The sequence below is a fragment of the Lissotriton helveticus genome, chromosome 1_1 (assembly GCF_964261635.1).
Source record: "Lissotriton helveticus chromosome 1_1, aLisHel1.1, whole genome shotgun sequence".
Lineage (NCBI taxonomy): Eukaryota > Metazoa > Chordata > Amphibia > Caudata > Salamandridae > Lissotriton > Lissotriton helveticus.
The window spans coordinates 1080169663-1080189906 of record NC_136057.1 but is presented as its reverse complement, the minus strand read 5'-3'; the positions used below and the strand labels follow the sequence as shown (position 1 = coordinate 1080189906).

At 43.9% G+C, this 20244-nt stretch overlaps 1 protein-coding gene across 1 annotated transcript in view; it reads left to right on the top strand.

Annotated features, from left to right (window-relative positions):
* Positions 1-20244, top strand: part of LOC144821249 (protein NEDD1-like) — a 478128-nt gene that overhangs the window by 327785 nt on the left and 130099 nt on the right. The window lies entirely within an intron of this gene.

The window sequence follows — 20244 nt, the reverse complement described above, 5'->3', positions numbered from 1 at the left end:
TGAGGTGTCCCTCTCAAGTTCTTCTGATTGATCCCCTTTCCAGTAATGTTGAGTGTTTCAGGTTTCCCTAGGTGTGCAGTGTTCCTCGTGGTCACAACCCTGTCAATAGTGCCTTTTGTAGGTGCATATCTTTTCCCACTGACAGTGGACATGGTGGCAATTTTGTCCTTCCCTATGTAGGTTTCACCTTTGGCTGTGTAGTGTCAGGCCAAAAAGTGAAGACCCATCACTGTTTGGCTGTATGTGTTACAAAACTCACGTTATCGAACACTGACACTTCTCTAGACCGACCAAGGAGTCGAGATTTGAATTGGGGAAATTACGCCTTCACCTTTCAGCCGCTGCGGGCGAGTTGGCCGGACGGACAACGCGGCTGCGATCGTACTGCAGAAACTGAAAACCACAGTTCCCAAGAGCCTACGTGGCACGCGCGCAGGAAATGACAAATTTCAGGTCCCAGAAGGCTATAAAAGCCTTCCATTATGGAGGAAAGACCGCAGATTATCCTGCGTTGCTGGTAACTCGGAGGATGAAGGAGTTTTGTGTTTTGGAGTGTCTGGTGCGGTAAGGGTGTCTCATGACACCGCCTTCCCAGTTCCTATGCGGTTTGGCCATTTGATGGGGGCAGGCTGCTTTTTCGTATTGATATAAGCAGTTATACTACACTGCTATTCAAGAGCCAGTACTTTGATTTGAAGGCTCGGGTATATTCTAAGGATTGTTAATTTCCAGGATTCGTGTCTGCCACAGAATTCTTTTGGACTTCATATATACAAGGTGGTATAATACCTGCTTTTAAGGCTGTACTACTCATGTTTCTACTTACTCAAAATCATCATTACCATTTTTTTTGTGTGTATAGTATTTCACTTGAAATGATACCTAGAGTGCTCCACCATATGTCATATGGATGTATAAATGTGTTTTTGTTTGTGTTTTAGCAGTGGGTCAGTGAGAGGTTGATGCTAAGCCTTGTCCTTCCTCCATTGTGATATTAAATATTACACAAAATTGGTGGGTACTATTTGATCTATAGCATATGTATCTCTTGTGTATGTCCTAGGCATACCATAAAACATATTGTTTCTGTTCGCAGTATCCAATGAATGAGTTCTGGGTCTAAGCCAAGTCCGTTCTATAGAAGATCAATAGCCATTTGGGAAGTTCATGATTAAATCAAATCGTTCTTCTTAATACTACTGCCGGATCTTGTTATTTTTGTTTACAGGTATATAGGAATAGATAAACCCTATGAGTAAATGTTATAAAGGTTTAGACTATTTTCTAAAGCCAGTTTTCTGAAACGAGTCATTCTTTTCACAGGTCTCCCTCCCCGCTGTTCCCTTCCCTTCCTTCCCCCGATTGACCACCTTAAATTTCCGTGCTATTAAGGCAAGTCGGAATTAAGGGAGTAATAGGTGGACCCATTTGAGCAATGAACCAATTCTTAGAGGCCGCCGAGGTATCCGAGACAGCATGTTCTGCATTTTCTTTTCTCGTGTAATTTGTCGATTCATACAGATGGGGTGTGGTTTTTATGGAGAGCAACATTTAAAACTGGGATCTTAATACTTCCTCTACTGGCTGCGAATTTACTCAGTTTTCATGTGTAAATAGGAGAGAACAATGATGTTATTTGCAATCCTCTACTGAAGGTTGGAGTGCAATATGAGTTGGAAGCAATCGGTGACCAACCCAAGACAATCATAGCTAGTTTTCCTATAATTGTGGCATCACAAAACTATGGAGTGCTGTTAGGTTTTCATGGGTGATGAGATTCTCAGATCTAAATGTCAAGCATGTACCTATCAATCTACATTAGGATATATGTATGTATGTGGAGACACTGAGACATATATAATGGATACAATTATTTGTTTGTACCCAATTGTTGTATGATTTTATGTGAGTTGGCCTTCCCAGGTTTTTGTGCCTAATCAAATTTAGGAAGACATGCGAGTGTCTTATTCCTAACATCCGGATAGTTCTATATTTTCACAAATGCATAACTTCCGTTCATAACCAAATCATATTTGCCAAAGTGCCTGGCTCAATTTTATGCCCTGGATTTCACTTTGTGGGCGTAAGTACAGTAGCAGTTGGCAACTACTGAAAGTGGTGGGGCGGGCAAATGGGTGAGGCCTGTGCCAATGCCGGAAATATGAGCATGCATGCAATCAAGTTGCAAAACTGAAAGGTAGGTAGGGATAGTGCTTATTTCTCGTCTCAAAAACTGTAAAAAAAAAGAAAGAGGACACTGGTATTACGGCTACGGCTTTGCACCAGAACTTTTGATATCAGTACTGGGAGGTGAAACATTTTAGGAACTCACTGGAAAATGTATGCTTAACAACTTGTGAATAGGACTCGTGCCATCATTACGGGGATGAAAAAGCTTTGAATTACCTCCTGGACATTTCACACCTAAACAATTTTAGTTTATGCCCTGAATATTTCCTAACCTTTTGGGATGGACAGTTGCGGCTGGTACGGAATGAGGGTGGGGGGGGAACAGGGGGAGGCAAGGGGGGTTTAAAGAATCCAAAATAGCCCTTACCTTCTAATCTGCAGACTCCTCCGTCATCTCACGTCTGCTTGGTCAGGCAGAACAGGAAGCCGAAACAGGCTCCCCTAGCCATTCGCAACACTGCAATGCAGTGGGAGCCTGTGAATATTCCACACCAGGCTGTGCATTACTGCCTAGTGTGGAACATGCTAAGTGCCCATGCCGGTTTGGCCTGCCTGGGAGGGCCGGCCAAACCAAGATGCGCACTGAAGTGCACATATTACCTCCACTGCCTGCTGGCTGCATTCACAGCCAAGCTCTGACTGCACCCTAAAACCTGCTTCAGCGTGAAAAATAAAATTACGGCATTGTGTTATCATTTTATTTTTCCTTCTTTGCACTGCTAAAAGCAGTGGGTTGACGCTCTGGGGACTAAATGCATGGCTGTGTCCATGTTGAACTGTTTCAAGCAAGAAATAAAGAATTAACATTTGAATATATTTCTCAGTCGCATCTTGATCTACTAATTGAAATTTTGTGTACTCTGGAACACTGGTTTGTTAGAAGATACAAGGCCATTGGTTTGTTTAAAATTACCTAGACTGCCATTCAACGTGTGCTTACCCCTCATGTTGTTGTATTTGAAAGTCTTTGTGTGTTTTTAGACTGGCTATCCCTGGGAGTGGAGCACCTTCTTATGGGAATGAAACAGTGTGCGGTGACTCTTACCACAACCATTCTATAGCTACTATTGTGAATTGAATACAAAATAAAACTTGTTATTTTTAGACCTCTTTACATTTCAGCACATAAAATAGAATGGAACCAGATGTATTTACATTTTGAACTAAAAATGCACCAGATTATCAACGCAGCTAAACATTCACTAAATTGCCAACATGCATTACATTAGCGTTTTAAAGTTAAAATATTTGATTGTAACACGGTAATGTAATGCATGTAGGCGATCTAGTATCCATTAAATAAAATGAAACAAAACATTCACTTACCTTGCTCCCCATCCTCTCTCTGGTCCTGGTGTTCTTTTCGTCTTCCAGCGTGGGCCCCAGCCAACTCTCATAACCAGTCCAGCATGAGAGAAGTGCCCGGATTGGATGGAGCGGGCAGTCTCGGCCCTCCCAAAGGCACTGGAGGCCTGTGCTTGTTCTCCACTCAGTTGTTTAAGACAGCTGCATTGGAGAGTTTTAAAGTGAACGTCTGACAGGCCGTCGCAAGACAGCTGGCCAAAGTGACATGTGCACTGTATACTTAGGTGCCCAGCCCACCACTCCGTCCTGCTGCCACTCGGCAGCAATGGCCCCAGCCCCGCCCTGACAGTAGGCTTGGCACAGATTAGTGGAAAATAAAATGGTGATACACTAACTTTATTACCATTTATTTTTTAATCTCTGGGGCATTTTTATTTAGTGGGGCGACACTCCTTAGACCTAATGGAGGTACTACTCCTGCATAAGTATCTGATAAACAAAGAAATAATTCCAAAACTTACATATTGAATGACTGCTATACAAGTTCATACATTTCCCCCGAAGTTTTTTAAAATGTATTTTTAATATTTTAAAGCATCTAGAGTTAAACATGTTATCAGATGTACATAAATGACTGTTTCTGAAAATCAGAACTTTTATTTTAAAACGTTATTTCCTACATTTCACCCACTATGTTAACTTAGCGTTATTTGCAGGAAAATATTTTTAATTAAAAAATGAACAATTTTGAAAAACAAAACTATTGCCATACGTTAGTTTCAGAATGCAAACCACTGTAGGTCACATTAAATTTATCTGGTGGAGATGAAATTTCTTGTCATCTAACTGAAAAAGTGTGTGGCACATGGAGATCCCTCTTCTACAAACGAGCCTTCACAAATCCAGTACTAAAAGCAATCACCATTCTCTTTAAAGTGGTATACAATTAGGATAAACTAGAACAGTTCAGACATCTTATAATAAATACTTGGCGAGAAGGAGCCGATAATGGAGGGTTTAAAAAGGTGTTTAGACGAAGCAGCAGAGGTTGTTACAAGAATGTTTAGGTCAATGATCCCCGGAAAAGGGAATATAATTAAACAGTCAATTGTATTTTTTGCATTTTCGTTTAAAGTGGTGAGAAGTAAAGGGAAATTTTGATAAGCAATTGTAAAGAAATTAAAATGGATGAGGACGTTTGCTGAAATTATGTTCAGTGAAATGGATAATTTGAACGTCGTGTTTTGTAATAGCGCTATGTTACAAAGAGGAGCACACACTGGTAATTGTCTGCAACCATAACATCTCTACAATACTCTGCACATCAATTTCGAGGGTGTTCTCTCCAGATTTACTCCTGCCATTGTGCAAATCCCCCTCCGGTTCCCGGATGGGAATGGCTTGTGGAGAAATTAGTAAATCTGAACTATCAACGCCCACTTTACCTATGCATAATGTCACACCTTACAAATATGCTATTATGCATGGATAAATCAACTTGTGCATGGAAATGTATTTTTTTAGGAATTCCTTTCACTGATAAATCAAGTCATTTGCATATTAGTTCAACTTAAACTTGAAAATGGGTTTGTGATTGGGACACGTTATATGGAAACCTACATCATGCGGACATCTGGCAATCTGGCATGAATTCTGTTTCGTAGACCATGGTTGACCATACCTGACATGCTTTTCAGCTGTGATTCCTGACAGGGATACCTGTAGACTGACAAGACTTTGCATTAATAAGGAACACAGTGTCTCACAATAGGACTTCTCATGACCCTTGATGGGTTTTGCATTTCCGGTGCAAAAACATTTAATTTGCAACTTGTGCTTAGTTCTGGAATCACGCGTGTTAGGTTTTATAATGCACGTATTAACAAGCAATACAGGCTGAGGAAATCATTAAATGCCGCTATGATCCCTCCTATTGTGGGTTTCATTCATTCGCGCAGCCCAAATCGCTCTGCTATATGGACGGGTACTCCACAAAATAATGGCCTTTTGACACTGAGCAGAATGGTTAATTTGATAATGATGTCAGCCTTTAAGGGCCAAAATTGTTCTAAAAACTCAAAGATTGTCTTTCTTTAATTGCATTCTGAGCAGAGACAATTACTTTTCCAATTTACAATTCAAGTTTTTTAATTGGTGTTAGACGAAAAAGTTGCTTTTTGATGCCTCTAAATTAAATGACATTGGAAATTGACAATATTACGAACAGGGTTATCTTGTACTAGAATAGGTTAAACAAAAAAATGCTGTAATAATTTAAAAGTCCTCTTGCAGAGAACGAGTTTGTTGAGTGAATAGGACTCCATGCACGCATTAGAATCACTCGGTTGTACACACACTTGCAGGGCCTTGCAATGATAAGAGGATGCAAGTAGATTATACAAATGCAGTTAATTAGAAAATGTATATTTTCCAGTCATGTACAGCACTCAATGCTTTGCCTAATGTTGTTTTGATAGTTTTCCATCTAAAAAATAGGAAGACCTCTGTTGGTATTGTTCATTTCTCACTAAGAGTATTAAATGCTACAGGATCATTAGCTTACGAAGCATTTATCGATTTAAATACAGTAGTGTGTGTATCTATGTAGTTCACAGGGGTTTTAAAGATTAAGATTAACTGTAGGACCGTTTCACGTGTATTCCAAATTACCGGAAGTAGGAGAAAATTCATATGTTTTAGTACTGAAATTCGCCTGAACAAAAACAAGAAGACAGGGTTCCCAATCAGTAATTTGCTTTTGTTAATCGGTTGGCTACTGTGAGACAACAGCAGTGAGCATTTCACTGAATGAAGTAAAAGGAGGCCTGAAAAATATATATATAAAAAGTTGGTTTAATGATCTTGATTCACCATCCGATAGTACAGATGGTATTGGAAGAGATAAAATTGGTAACATTCAGTACATACAACAGGTAAACAGCATTAAAATAGTTCAGTGAATGAACAGTGTTTAAAAAATAAAGTGCACAGTGAAAAGGTATAGCATCGAATAAATATCCACTACATTTAGTTATTGGTCAAGGGGTATATCACTACAATTATCATTATTTTGACCCTTTTAGTATGATTTAGGATAGAGTCCTCATCAGAACAGTTAGACAAAGCTTCTCCCAATAATCACCATCCATCAAAAGCAAAATAAAAAGTTGCATAACCATGGCGGAACAGAAGCCACAGCTAGAAATGTAGTTTCCATCAGGCTCAGTTACTAGCATCAATATGTGGCCAATTCAGTTTGGACAGAATTGTTTCCACAAACCATCTGCACTGAGAAATTATGTGGTGTCTGGAGCCCTGTGATGTCACATATGCCTTATTGGCAAACAGCAGAGCTCCAAACCTGAACCAGAAATTCTCCCTGTTTGAAGGATTGAACATGGATGCTTGTTCCAATTCTGTCTGAGGGAAAGACAATTGCTACCAGAAACCAAAAATGCCTTTCAACAATAAGTATGAAATGTTAGACAGGTGTGCAGGGAGGGTCACAACTGGAGGAAAAAAACAGCAGCACAAAAACCTCTAGGAGGTGGAGGACTGAAATGTGATCCTTGAAATCAGTGAAGACACCAACACACCTCAGCAGGACAGGCACTAGTGTCTACAAAACTCATCCTTGCCGAGAACTATCTGTCAAATAGGTTTTGTTGTTACAGTCTCATATACCTTCTAAACTGTTAACACGGTATTTGATAGGGAAATTATTTCCCTGCTCCCATAGCAGCAAAAGAAATTGAAGAAATGATAAACAAATGCCTAGCCACCTACCTCACTGACAACCACTTCCTTGACTACACTAAATCTGGATTCAGGTCCAACCACAGTACACAGACTGTCCTCATTGCCATCACAGATGGCATATGGATGACCATGGACAGAGGTGACACCGTGGCCCTTATACTACTAGGTCTTTCCACAGCCTTTGACACTACCTCCCATGCCATACTGATCCAGCAACGGCGTCCAAGGTCCTCCAATGCACAGGATTTACTCCTTGCTGACAGGCCCACCTGGTCGGTCAGCCCGGCCTCCTTCACTTTGGACACCAGAGTTCCTCAAAGATCATTACTCTGCCCCAATCCAGGAGACAATTGTCGTGGTAGGAGGCCGAAGAGAAGCTGTATCACGCGAGACAACAGAGCACGATCACCAGGAGAGATTCGACTTGAAACCCAGCACAACTAGTTGATAGAAAACCTGAATCTAAAGAATTAAATTCAGAGCTTAATGGCACAGGAGATAAAGTTATGACTGACCCATCCTTAGGAAAAGGGGAGGTAAGAATCATCGACCCAACAATGGGCTGGCATGACTGGCAGGCAGGGCTGGTCTTAAGTCTAGGCCATCCAGGTCAGAAAGTGTGGAGAATCTATTTGAGTTTGAGACAGGAAACTTATCTCCACTAGTAAACCCACGGGAGATGGGCCTGGAGCCCAATCTTTCCCTTGGTGGCAGGTGATTGTTAAAAAAAAAAAACTCAGTAGAACTAAGCTTATGTCATGTCTCCCCATGATGTTATGAACTCTCTTGTAACACATGGAAATTAAAGCAGTTGTATTCCTCTTTCCTGTCATTAGAGACATGCCACTACTGTATCTCACTCTGTCACAGTTCTCTCCTCTCCACCACCCCACCTGTCCTTTCTTTTCATCTGTTCCTTTACCTCAACTCTAGCACTACCTTACTCTTTTCTCTCTGCACCTATATCAGTACTCACTGTTCCACCTCTTTCTACACTTTTTCTCTTTCACTTTACCAATTCTACATCTGCTCTCCCTTTCTTTTTTACATGATTGTCTGTATCTGCCTCTCTACTTTTCTCTGAGTCTATCTACCTCTGCGTCAATCCCAACTCTTTCTATGTATGACTTATATCGCTTTCATCTATTTTCTCCCTACACTACTTCTACCTTTCTATTGTTCACCCCTCTCATTATCTCTTTTTGTGTTGCTGCCTGACCATTCTGACTATGCTTTTTCTCATAATCTCTCTCTAGTTCACTGATTTCTCTACATTGCATCTTTCTTAACTACCTTCATCATCTCACCTCGCTACCTATCTTCTTGTAATCTGTAAATGAAAGGACTGCACTAAGCAATTAAACTGTGGTCATGTGGTATGTAGAGCAGGTAACTCTAATACCAACTTATTTCATAGAAACTCTGCAGAGAATGCCACAACTTCTGCTACTTCCCTCTTTAAAGGTATAGCAGCTCTGCTGAGAAGTATCTGCACTATTTCATTCAATGTGTGACAGTCCTGCTAAGAATGTCTAGTGCTTTGGAATTCTATTAATGGTGTAGTAGCTCTGGTGACAAGTAATGGTACTATCTCACATTGCCCATCTGTGCTGATACTCCTGCTCAGGGAGCAGTGGTGGCTGGTGAAATTTGAGAGTGGTGAGGCTGGGCAGTGCACGGGGGAGGAAGGGTAAAGCATCGGGGTTCAGTTTAACGAGACACAGCATTTTTGTGAGGCCAGTCACCATTTCCCATGTAAATCGTTAGCAAACAATTAGATAAAACTATGCATTTTCTAGCTATGTTTAAGATAAAAGGAACAAAAAGCAATAGCTTTCATAGGCTTTTGTACAAGAAAGTTTAAAGTACCTTGGAAATATCCTAGCTTTGTAAGTAAGCCAGGATTTCTTTTTAAGAAATGTGTGCAGATGGTGAGACATTTCGTGATTGGTTTCTCAGAAAAAGAGGCAACAAACGTGGATGCCAGTTAACACACCTATTTCAAGGATGTGACTGACCAATGGCAAGGAGACAATGATTCCTGGTGAGGGATGAACATATTATTGAACTAAACAGCAAAATGCGGTCCCGGAGTCACCCCCTCCAGAGTGATTGCATTCTTGGGGTGATGCTGCATACAATCCCAGCTCCCCTAGCTGCCTCTCTTCTAAATCCAGCCTTACCCCCACAGAGCTTAAAAGAAATACTTTTTGCAGTAACCCAAGTAACTCATTGCTGACGTGGAGTCTGGATTCTGTATTATGTGCATAGCAACATGCTTTCAGTGACACCAAAACCCTCCACACAAAGGCCACACTGCACTTGTTGTGCACTTTTGTCTGTTTATACACTAACATGATCCACAGTATCCAAACATAAATACACAAAAATCGCTGTTGGCAAAATTATATGAACACCATACACTCTCCTCCGTCATTAATTGGATTGGATGATTTCACCAAAAAAGCAGCTGTTAAGCAAGTTTAAAAAAAAAAAAAAGACTTTAATTTTCAATGACAATACAGAATAAGGTCTCAAGGCCTGTCAAATCACACAAATTTAAAGCCTCTCTTAAAAATGTTCAATCCATTGATGGACAAAGATTTTTAAACAAAAAATGCAGTCTTCAGTGAGTGGTTTAGAGATTTTTTAAACATCATGCAGGGCACGACTGAGCTTGAAGAAGTTAAAAAAAAACACAGCAACAAAAATGTAAGAGCAGGAACATGGTACAAGTCCAATCTAATTTGCTACTGCTGAGACAGGGACTCAGACTGGCACACAATCACTGCTGCTGATTTATGGCCAGTGATGTTTTCCCACCAGGCACCGCCCCACCCCCCACGAAGCAAAGGGGTTTACTGAAGGAGCTCATTTTTTTAGGTCTCGTTAGAGCCAGCGCATGCGTTGCTCTAGCGAGAAATTTAGTAGCTGGTTTTGAAAGCGCTACCCATGCCGGCCACAAGCTTGCAATTACGCGCACAAGCGCGCGCAACATGCACAGCTGCCATTTGGCTTGCTGCGTTGGCTCATTAAGCCTTACAGTGCGCGCGTGATTCCCCTCCCCTACTCCCTCCCACTCCCTCAGCTCTTCATTTTCCTTTCACTTTCGTGCCCCCTCCCCTAGTCCCTCCCTCCTCGTCAGCTCTTCACGCGGCCATTGCTTGTTTGTTTATTTACTAGTAAATATGACTCGCTCCACAGCATACTCATCTAATTAGCCATTCGGTATTTGGGGGCCTATGTTTTGAAATCGGTAAAGTACAATGTCTAAATTAAAGCTTTTAGAAGCTGTAATGAAGCAACCTCGGAAAACACACAGAACAGTAGGTACGGTTTAGTTACCAAAGTGCTTGATGGTAAAAATTATACTATTGGCTAGTGTCTGCTCCTGTAACTTCCTCCCTAGACCGCAACAAATCTGTTTTGTAGAACACTGTGCCCAAGCTATTCTGTTCAAACAAGAGCGTTTTATTGTATGCTCTCTGTCAACTCTAAGGGTCAGAGAAAAGGTTTTTATCATAGGTCTAGGGCGCACTGCTATACATTAACGCTATTTCTCAAGAAAAGTAATGATTAACAGTAGAGTTTGAGGTGCAAAAAGGGTGGGGGGATGAACCCTATAACCCCCCAATGTAGTGTCAACCATAGGCTGACACTGTATCAAGACAACAAACAGATACCCATGCACACTCCAAGATAAATAAAGAAGTAAAGTCAGTGTAGACTTGAAGAATGTTGTGGAGACAAAGGCATGGAAAAACAAAAATACAATAGTTATATTTATGAAACAAAATAGGCGTTAATGTGAAGTGTCTTTTAATGTTCAGACACGGAAAGGACCACCCGACACGTGTTTCGTCGCATGCGGCACAGTCTGCCTACGACTCTTCAGGGCTGTACAAGATAGAATAGAAGTTGAAAGGTCGCTCTGTCTGTGATAATTCCAACCCGACAGGGCTCTGGACCAGAAAAAATCGTCTGTTCGAAAGGAGTGTTTTGGCGTGTTCTTGCTCAGGGAATTCCCGTAGGTATAACGGGAATGGAATGAATTTCAAGGCGAGGGTGCGTGTTGTTAGACGGGTGCGTTAGCGAAGAACATCCTCTCGTGTGTGAACCGCGTAAGGTTACGAGGTTCACACATTATACCTATCTTAGAGTGTGCATGGGTATCTGTATTGTTGTCTTGATCTCTGTCACCTAACTGACAGTTTTATTTGTGTCAAGAGAGTGTATGAAATTCCCCTATTACCAGGAACTCGGTGACCGTGCGCGAAGATGCTCAATGGTGCTTGCATTCCTAGTCCAAGGGAGTGACAAAAATAGTGTGGGTGCATCCTCCCCCTGCCTTTCCACATCCTAAGGATCCTTAAGCACCGAGGCATCAGCCCCCTTAGATCACACCCTCCCCCCTCCTGACATCGAACACCACAAAGAGCAAAGCCGTACGGTACGCTCGGCACAAATATTTCATCTGCGTCACGTTGGATTGTACTAACATGTTATTCAAAGGGGGCGCAACCCCATGAAAGCTCAACAGTGAAGAATTGTTGAAACATAAATGCATTGTTTAATCGATCACCGCGGCCCTACTACAGCTGTGTTAAGTATGTAACGTGTGGGTTTCTACTACTGTGTAAGAAAATAATGTTTTATTGAAAATATTTTGTCATTTAACCTTGATTGGAGCAGTTATATTTTACGAGTAGTTATCCTGTTAATTTGACTTCTTCACCAACTACTAAACTGATTTGCTAAACCTACGCTTGGGATTAGACTCTTTGCAAAGAATGTAGCGTTTTCATCTCTTTCCAACTGCTTTTTGTTTAGTGTAAACCTGTTATGGTTCATTGTATAATCGGATTATGCGTAACTGTCGCACAGTTGTTTACAGTTATTAGTGACTTGTGTCTGTGGGTCTAACTGCAGTCTTAAATGTGTTAGTAAAAGTTATAGGTATTCATTGCAGTGGGAAACGAGCCTGTGCCAGTAACTTTACTTTCAAATGGCTGTGAAGATTAATTGTTTTCTGACAAGAACAAGCATTTCCAACATAATACGTCTCGCAATTGCGAGATTTTGAGCAATTGGCACTGGAAATGACAATGCCTTTTATTTAGGTGTTTAAAAATCCTGCAATAAGAAAAGGCATTGCAATTTACAATAACAATAGGTCAAAATTTCTACAACGCGAGACTTATTGCATATTTTTTTTTTAGTGACTGTACAGACAATTCCAATCCAACGATGTTGTGTCTCGCTGTTGCACTGGCAGTTGCATTAGAGGGGTCCATGGGCATTAATACACGAAAAGTAAATTGCCCTCTTGTTCCCTGTTTTGGTAGTAAAAGACAGCCATATTTAAGTGCAGTGGGCCGTGACTTTGAGCGTGGTGCCGCATTATGGCTGTCTATTCAGCTTCTCCAGGAGCCCACAAGGTTGGGGACACATCCAGCTTTGTAGCACAGTTGTTTGCCAAAAACTCCACATCACTGGCCCCTTTAGAAATAAGCATTGGCATAGCCAATAGGTCTCGCCTTTGGGACCTTATAAGTGTTTAGCCATGCAACAGTTGATGTTGTTGCACAAAGGATATTGTGCAGGATAACTTAACACTTCTAAGGTCGAAAAGGCACGACCTATTGGCTAAGCCAATGCTTGTTCTACAGAGCTAATAAGAAATCATGCAGCAAGTTAAGTAACTCACTGCTGAGGCAGAATCCAGGCTCTGGTTTATGTGCATATCAGCAACATGCTTCCAGTTACACTAAAACCCTCCATAGTCCACACAAAAGCCTCAGTGAACTCGGGCACTCCTGTCTGTCTATTTATGTCACTAACATGATCAACAGTGACAATGTCCAAACACAGAAATACACGAAAATCAATGTTGCCCAGATTTTACTAACATCTCACTCTCATCCTAACGTAGCCATTCATTGGATTGGATGCTTTCACCTGAAAAGCTGCTGTTACTTAGCTACTTTTCCAAAATAACTGAAACTTTAATTTTTAAGTTTTCAAAGACTGATAAATCATCCTTTACTCATTATTGGAGACGTTTTGTGCTCACCCAAAAATATGTTTTGTATTATAAAAGAAAGGTGGCACAGCCACATGAACATTAAATCTCTCGAGAATGGCACCAGACCACTGCTGCTGATTTATGGCCAGTGATGAACTGAAATATCTTCCCTCTGACACCCCGGCCTCCCCTTCTCCTCCAGATGAGTTAGGAATTCAGACCTGAAAACTTTGAAAAGAATACATCGTGCTCGTCCAGCTAGCACACCGTAGCCATTAATTACCAATTAAACCCCCTGCTGAGTCCGGACTTGGGTTTAACCGTTCAGATTCACTGTCAAAGTAACAAGCTTTGTCACTCACTGAAGGTGATTCTGTATGGCTTTGCAGATGCATGGACCACTTAGCTTTTGTTAACTCACCTGCCTGGGCTTGGTGACTGGTCCATTTGTGAACCTTTGGGATCAGACTGTTTCTACGTAATGCACACTGGCCGTGCCCAAATTCTTGCTGCTGCAGCTGCTCCTGACTGCCTTGTCAATTAAGCACAGACGCTCCCTGGAGCTGCAACTGGACTCCACACGGCCTACAATTACCAGAAACGCAGGAAGCACACACCTCGATTCTGCGCAGTGTGTCTGCAGAAATCCTGATGACAAACTGCGCAGACTCAATATTTCTGCTCCCATCTCGCCTGCCTGAAGCCTTTACCCCACCCTTTCCCAACTCGTCACAGGGAGGAATACAAAATGTTCTAGCTATCGCAACAAGAATTTTAGATTCTATTAAGGACACGGAGGCGAGGATTATGCTGTCTCATTTCTTTACTGCAAAACACAGCAGCCAATGAAAGTAAAACTACATTAGTAAAAAACTACAATATCCATGAGGCTTTGAACCACGCCTCCAATGTAACGTCCAATCACATCATGAACAAGCATACAAAGTAGAGAGACACTAATCCTGCCTCCTCTTTCTTTGCTCGAAGTAGTCCCATAAGAACAAACAAAGTCTTTGAATTCTCAACAGAGAAATTAACAGTTCCTGTAACAGGTTCTCAACGGAGAACAATCCAAAACCAGCGAAGGCGACCGCTTCCATCCTGAAGGCACATCAACTCCATCCGGAGAAGGCACTCAACTTTTGTTGGCATCATTTCCTATAATAGAAAAACATGGTTGAGAAAAGGAGCCCACAACTACATTGCTAATAGGGTGGGCATAAAGTTGTTAAACAACATAAAATTAAAACAACTTTACTGTTGAATAACTGTCCCAACGGGTGGGATAATCCTCGCCTCCGTGTCCTTAATAGAATCTAAAATTCTTGTTGCGATAGCTGGAAAAGTTTGTATTCTATGGCAGGACCGGAGGCTTCTGATTATGCTGGTTCAAAGCTCATCAATCACAGCATCCGAAACATGAGGAATAGGTTTGTAATAAAATACTTTAAACATTGAGTCTGAAGACGAATCCGCTGCTTTAAGAATGTCCTCCAATCGGGACCCTAGTAAGTAGGCCTTAGAAGCCATCGCTCCTCTAGCGGAGTGAGCACCATAAACAGAAACATCAATACCAGATTCAGACATAATCCACCTGACCCACCTGGCTAGAGTAGCAGCAGCGACAGGTTTGAACGGCTTTTGAACAGAAATCAATAACTGACCCAAAGGGTCCACCCTGTGAGACATGGTACGTTCTTCATAAACTTTTAAACATTGTAAAACACATACCTTGTTATTGTGTGGAAAAGCAGGGTACTCCACTGACCTAGACATGGTCTTAGTCCTTCTCGTGATAATGAAGGAAACCCCCTACGGGGAAAACATCCTACCAGCTAGGACTAAGGCTCTAACATCCGACACCCTTCGACAGGAAATAAGAGAGAGCACTTTAGTAATGTCCCACAACGTGGAATACCTAGGCCGAAGTGAATTAGTCACTCGAACCCCTCTAAGTAATTTACAGACCAAGGGATGCATCCCCACAGGCTTATCATCAACTTGATCGTGACCAGCGGAAATAGCAGACCTAAAATTATTAACTGACCTGTAAGCCAGCCCTGACTCAGCACACTCAGACAAGAAATTCAGTACTTCAGTTATAGATGATCCCACGGGATCCACCTGTTTTGAAAGGCACCAACCCACCCATCGTTTCCATGAAGCAGAATATCGCTTCTGGGTGGAAGGAGCCCACGCTTGTTGCATAAAATTGGCAGCTGCCTGTGAAAGTCCTGCAATGCCCTCGTGTCTCCGGAGAGCGTCCACACCATCAATGTTAACTGATTCTGCAGGATCAAGGGGTGGCACGACCCCACTGGATCCTGGAGAAGTGTCGGGAGAGTTGGGAGTTGAAATGGAAGGTCTACAGACAGCTCCAACAGTGTGGGAAACCATGACTGAGTCGACCAAAACGGGGTCACTAGTACTAGAAAAGCCCTCTGGCGCCGGACAAAGGCCGCCACTCTCTGTATCAATTCAAACGGAGGAAAAGCATAATTCCTCTGTTGTCCCCAATGCTGATGGAACGCATCGTCCCCATCGCCATCGGGTCTGGTCTCCAGCTGAAGAACCGGGGAAGTTGGGCATTGAGGCGTGAGGCAAACAGATCTATCTGGCAGGGGCCTAGCATATCCATGATCCGCGCAAACAGCGAGGGAATACGTCTCCAGTCGCTGAAGTCGCGAAGGAACCGGGAGTTCCAATCCGCCACCTGATTGAACTTCCCGGGAAGATACTCCGCCACAATAGAGATTTTGCGGTCCAGGCAAAATTGCCAAAACTCCTTCACAATGTGCACTAGCATTCGGGACCTCGTCCCCCCTAGGTGGTTGATGTATCTCACCGCTGAGACATTGTCCATTCTCAGAAGAATGCAGCAGTTGCTCCTCAGCAGTGAGATAGACTTGATGGCAAAGGACCCTGCTAGCAACTCCAGACAATTTATGTGTAAGCGTAGTTCGTCTGCTGACCATCGTCCTCCTGTGGTAAACTCTCCACAGCGAGCGCCCCAACCCCACTGACTGGTGTCGGACTCGATCACCACGTCTGGGGCGGAGCCGAATATCGCTCGCCCATTCCATGCCGTCATGTGTTCTAACCACCATAGAAGCTCCTCTCGAGCTTCTGGAGAGAGTGGAATGAGATGGTCGTAATGGTAATTCTTCCTCAGGTAGAAGATTTTTAGTCTCTGAAGGTCCCTGTAATGCAACGGTCCTGGGAAAATAGCCTGGATCGAGGAGGCCAGGAGGCCCACGATTCTCGCCAGCACCCTCAGAGAAATCATCTCCTTGGCTAAGGTGGATCTGATTTCCCTCTTGATGGACCTGATTTTGGACATTGGAAGAAGGGGTTGGGTGGAGACTGAATCTATCAAGAAACCCAGAAATTCCATCTGTTGGCTTGTTAATATCACAGACGTCTTGGCATTGATAATGAAGCCCAGATTCTATAGCAGGGACGCCGTCCACTCCAAATGAGTGAGGAGGAGATCTCGATCCTGCGCCAGAATCAGCATGTCGTCGAGATAAACAATGAGACATACGAAGGCGAGAGACCACTGGTTTGAGGAGTTTGGTAAACACCCATGGCGCTGAGGACAGGCCGAAGGGGAGTGACAGATATCGGTACCATATCCCCTTCCATGGAAATTGCAAGAACTTTTGATATGAGGGGCAAATAGGGACCGTCAGATACGCATCATTTAAGTCTAGGCGGACCATCCAGTCCTTCTCCAACAGGAGATCCCTCCAGAGGTGAATACCCTCCATCTTGAAGTGACGATGCACAACAAAGGGGTTGTAATCTCTCAGATTTAAGACCAGGCGCTGACCGCCACCCTTCTTTTGTACCAAAAAGACGTTGCTGCAGAAACCTCCTGGGATGAAGGGTCCTACAGCAATAGCCTTTTTGGCCAACAAGTCTTCTAGTTCTGAGTCTATAAAACTCTGTTCTAGAAGGGAAAAAAGGAGAGGATGCGGGGGAAAAGGTTGAAGGGGACACTCCAGCATCTCTATCTGGTAGCCCCGCACGGTCTGAAGGATCCAGACATCCGCAGTGAGTTTCTCCCAATTTATCACAAAGTGTTGCAACCTCCCACCAAGGGGAATGACAGGACTGACCGGACTTACCAGAGGACTGATTATCAAAGTTCTTGTAGCCTCGGTTGACACCTCGATTATAGCGGCCTCTGAAGCCGCGGGATCTGGAAGGATAGAAACCCGCCTGGTCGGGTTCCTGGGTGTATCCTTTGCCCCGTCGGGGGCGTATCCTCTCTGAGGACTGGTATTGGAGAAGCGGCCGGTCGAGCATCCTCTGCCATGCCCGGCCCTTCCAGAGACCTGATTTAACACCCTTTTCAAGGAGGCCTGAGACTTATCCAGGGACGCAAAGGTACTAACAAATTTTGCAATGTCTTTAACAAATTTGTCTCCGAACAACTGTCCTTCCGCCAGGGGTCCTGGTTCTGAAGAGGCCAGTTCCACCAACTGTGGATTGCTCCGAAGTAGAACAGATTTCCTTCTCTCGGAAGCAAGGGCGCAGTTAGCGTTCCCCAGCATGCAAATAGCCCGTTGTGCCCAGCCAGCCAGAACTTCGGGGTGAATGATGGCGCTGGTCTCTTGGGCTTGGAGACCCAATTCTAGGATCTTTGCCAACGGGCCCGAAAGGTCGAGGACCTTGTCTTGGCACGCTCTGAGCGCGCGGTCAATCCCTTTCTTGGGATCCTTCTTATATTTCTTAAGGAAGGTGGTCATGGACGTATCAATATCAGGGGTAAGGGCTACCTTGTGGGCTAGGTCTGGGCGGGGACATTCAGATTTTAGGCGTGCTCTGACCTCCTTATCAAACCCCTTGCACAGGTGGGTTTGGAGATACTCCACCACCGCAGGGGGGGGACCCAGTCAGAAGATCTAGGGTGGACGATGTCCGCCGGGTCAAACGAGAAGGGAGAGGGAGTAACAGGGGACGAAGAATGTTTGCGCTTCTTGGCGCACTTACGCTTAGGAGAAGGCGAAGAACTTGTGTCCGTGTCTGTACCAGTGGAGGTGTCAGTAACCAGGATAGGGAAAGAATGGGGAGGGTGGAGGGAAGGGGTGCCATCCTTGGCGCCTTCCTTGGACTTGCACAGTTTAGAGTAGGAATCTGCGTGGGGCCACGAGGACTCTGGGGGCGCACGGGAAACTGGAGAAGGGGTCTGACCTGTTGTGGAAGGAGGGGGGGAACCTTGGGAGCACCAGGGACGAGCAGCTCCAATTTCTTTGTTAAGGGAAGCAGGGCGGATGACAAGGCTTTGTCTAATTTGGCATCAAGCTTCTTGTCAATGAGGTCCTCCATGGACTCTTCATCATAATATTCCTCTTCTCCCTGTGCAGTACACGCAGGTACCTACTCTTGGTAGCAGTCAAACTCTGCCATCATCACACTGGAATTGCAATTCCAATCAAATCCCCAGAAGGAAGCTCAAAGTACAGCCCCGGTATAGGGCGTCGGATAGGAGTAGTGCCAGGCACAGGAGCCGGGGAAATTACCAAAAATATATATATATATCACCAACAGTAAATATTCAGTCCTGTTCTAGGACTTAAGGAGGTAAGTAACCCCTATTTTAGGTAAAAAGGGGCTTTCCAAAAATTACCCTACTTCCACACTCTTAGGGAAGGTAGGGGTTAATGTCTACAGTCTTCGATTCAATCGTGGGTAAAAAACGCTGCCTTTCGCATCCAAAAAACGGCCTACCGGCTCCTGGCCAACTGCGTGATTCCCCACTTCAGCCGGGGGTAGAGCGTCTGATGGCACACAATCGCGGGGCTGTGCGCATACAAGGACACACACGCGAGCTCCCGAGACGCACGCTGAAAGCCGAGCAGGCCTCGGCGTGCGTCTCACTCCCGAGGGGGGGGCCAAGTCCCTCCTCAGCGCGGACGCGATCGGAAAGCAGCCGCGGCTGCCGGCAGCTAGGGGACACGAGCCTAAAGCGCAATACGCGCTTGAGGGAAAAACCCTGAAAGGGCTTAGAGCGGGCCGGAGAAGACGCGCTCCAAGTCCGGGAGGGAAGGGGCAAGGATCGCCGCGAACAGTGCTGGCAAAGCGAGTCAATCACAGTAAGCAAGAATACAAATGGGCTAACACCGTAATCATAAACAAATCAATATATAATCATTAACTCAAATGCTTCAAGCGTTACAAGACAACACTTATCTGGGCTGCGGAGCAGCAAAGAAAGAGGAGGCAGGATTAGTGTCTCTCTACTTTGTATGCTTGTTCATGATGTGATTGGACGTTACATTGGAGGCGTGGTTCAAAGCCTCATGGATATTGTAGTTTTTTACTAATGTAGTTTTACTTTCATTGGCTGCTGTGTTTTGCAGTAAAGAAATGAGAAATCATAATCAGAAGCCTCCGGTCCTGCCATAGAATTGGGAAAGGGTGGGTTGACCTTCCTCTCCATTCCCTAACTGGCATGAAGCCCCGGGCACTACAGGCTTCAGCCTGACGCGCCCGGGGAAAACTTTACTTCCACGTCATCAGGGGGTGGAGACTGGTCTTCGAGGCTATGTCTTTGCCAGACTGATGACCTCACAGTCCTCATGGCTGTGAGCTCGTCAGCCTGGCAAAAGACTCCGCAGGGCCCATCCCCAAGCTCCTTTTATGAATGAAGAGGATCAGCGTTGCTTGCAGTGACAGGAGACTAATCATAAATGGCGACCCACAGCAACAAAGGCTAGAGGTGTATCTTGTGCGTGCAAATTTTAGAAAAATGAAAAACATAAATACAATTATGTTTTACACTCTTCCAATGGCCAACCCAGGGGGTGAAAGTAACTGGGGCAGATCCCCTACACCCTCACACAAAAACCGCCCCTGTCAGGGAGGTTAGGTGGGGCCGACCCCATGCCAATCTAACCCCAGTAGGTGCCATAGCCTGCTTCCTATGTGCAATTATACACATTAATAATGCACATCTT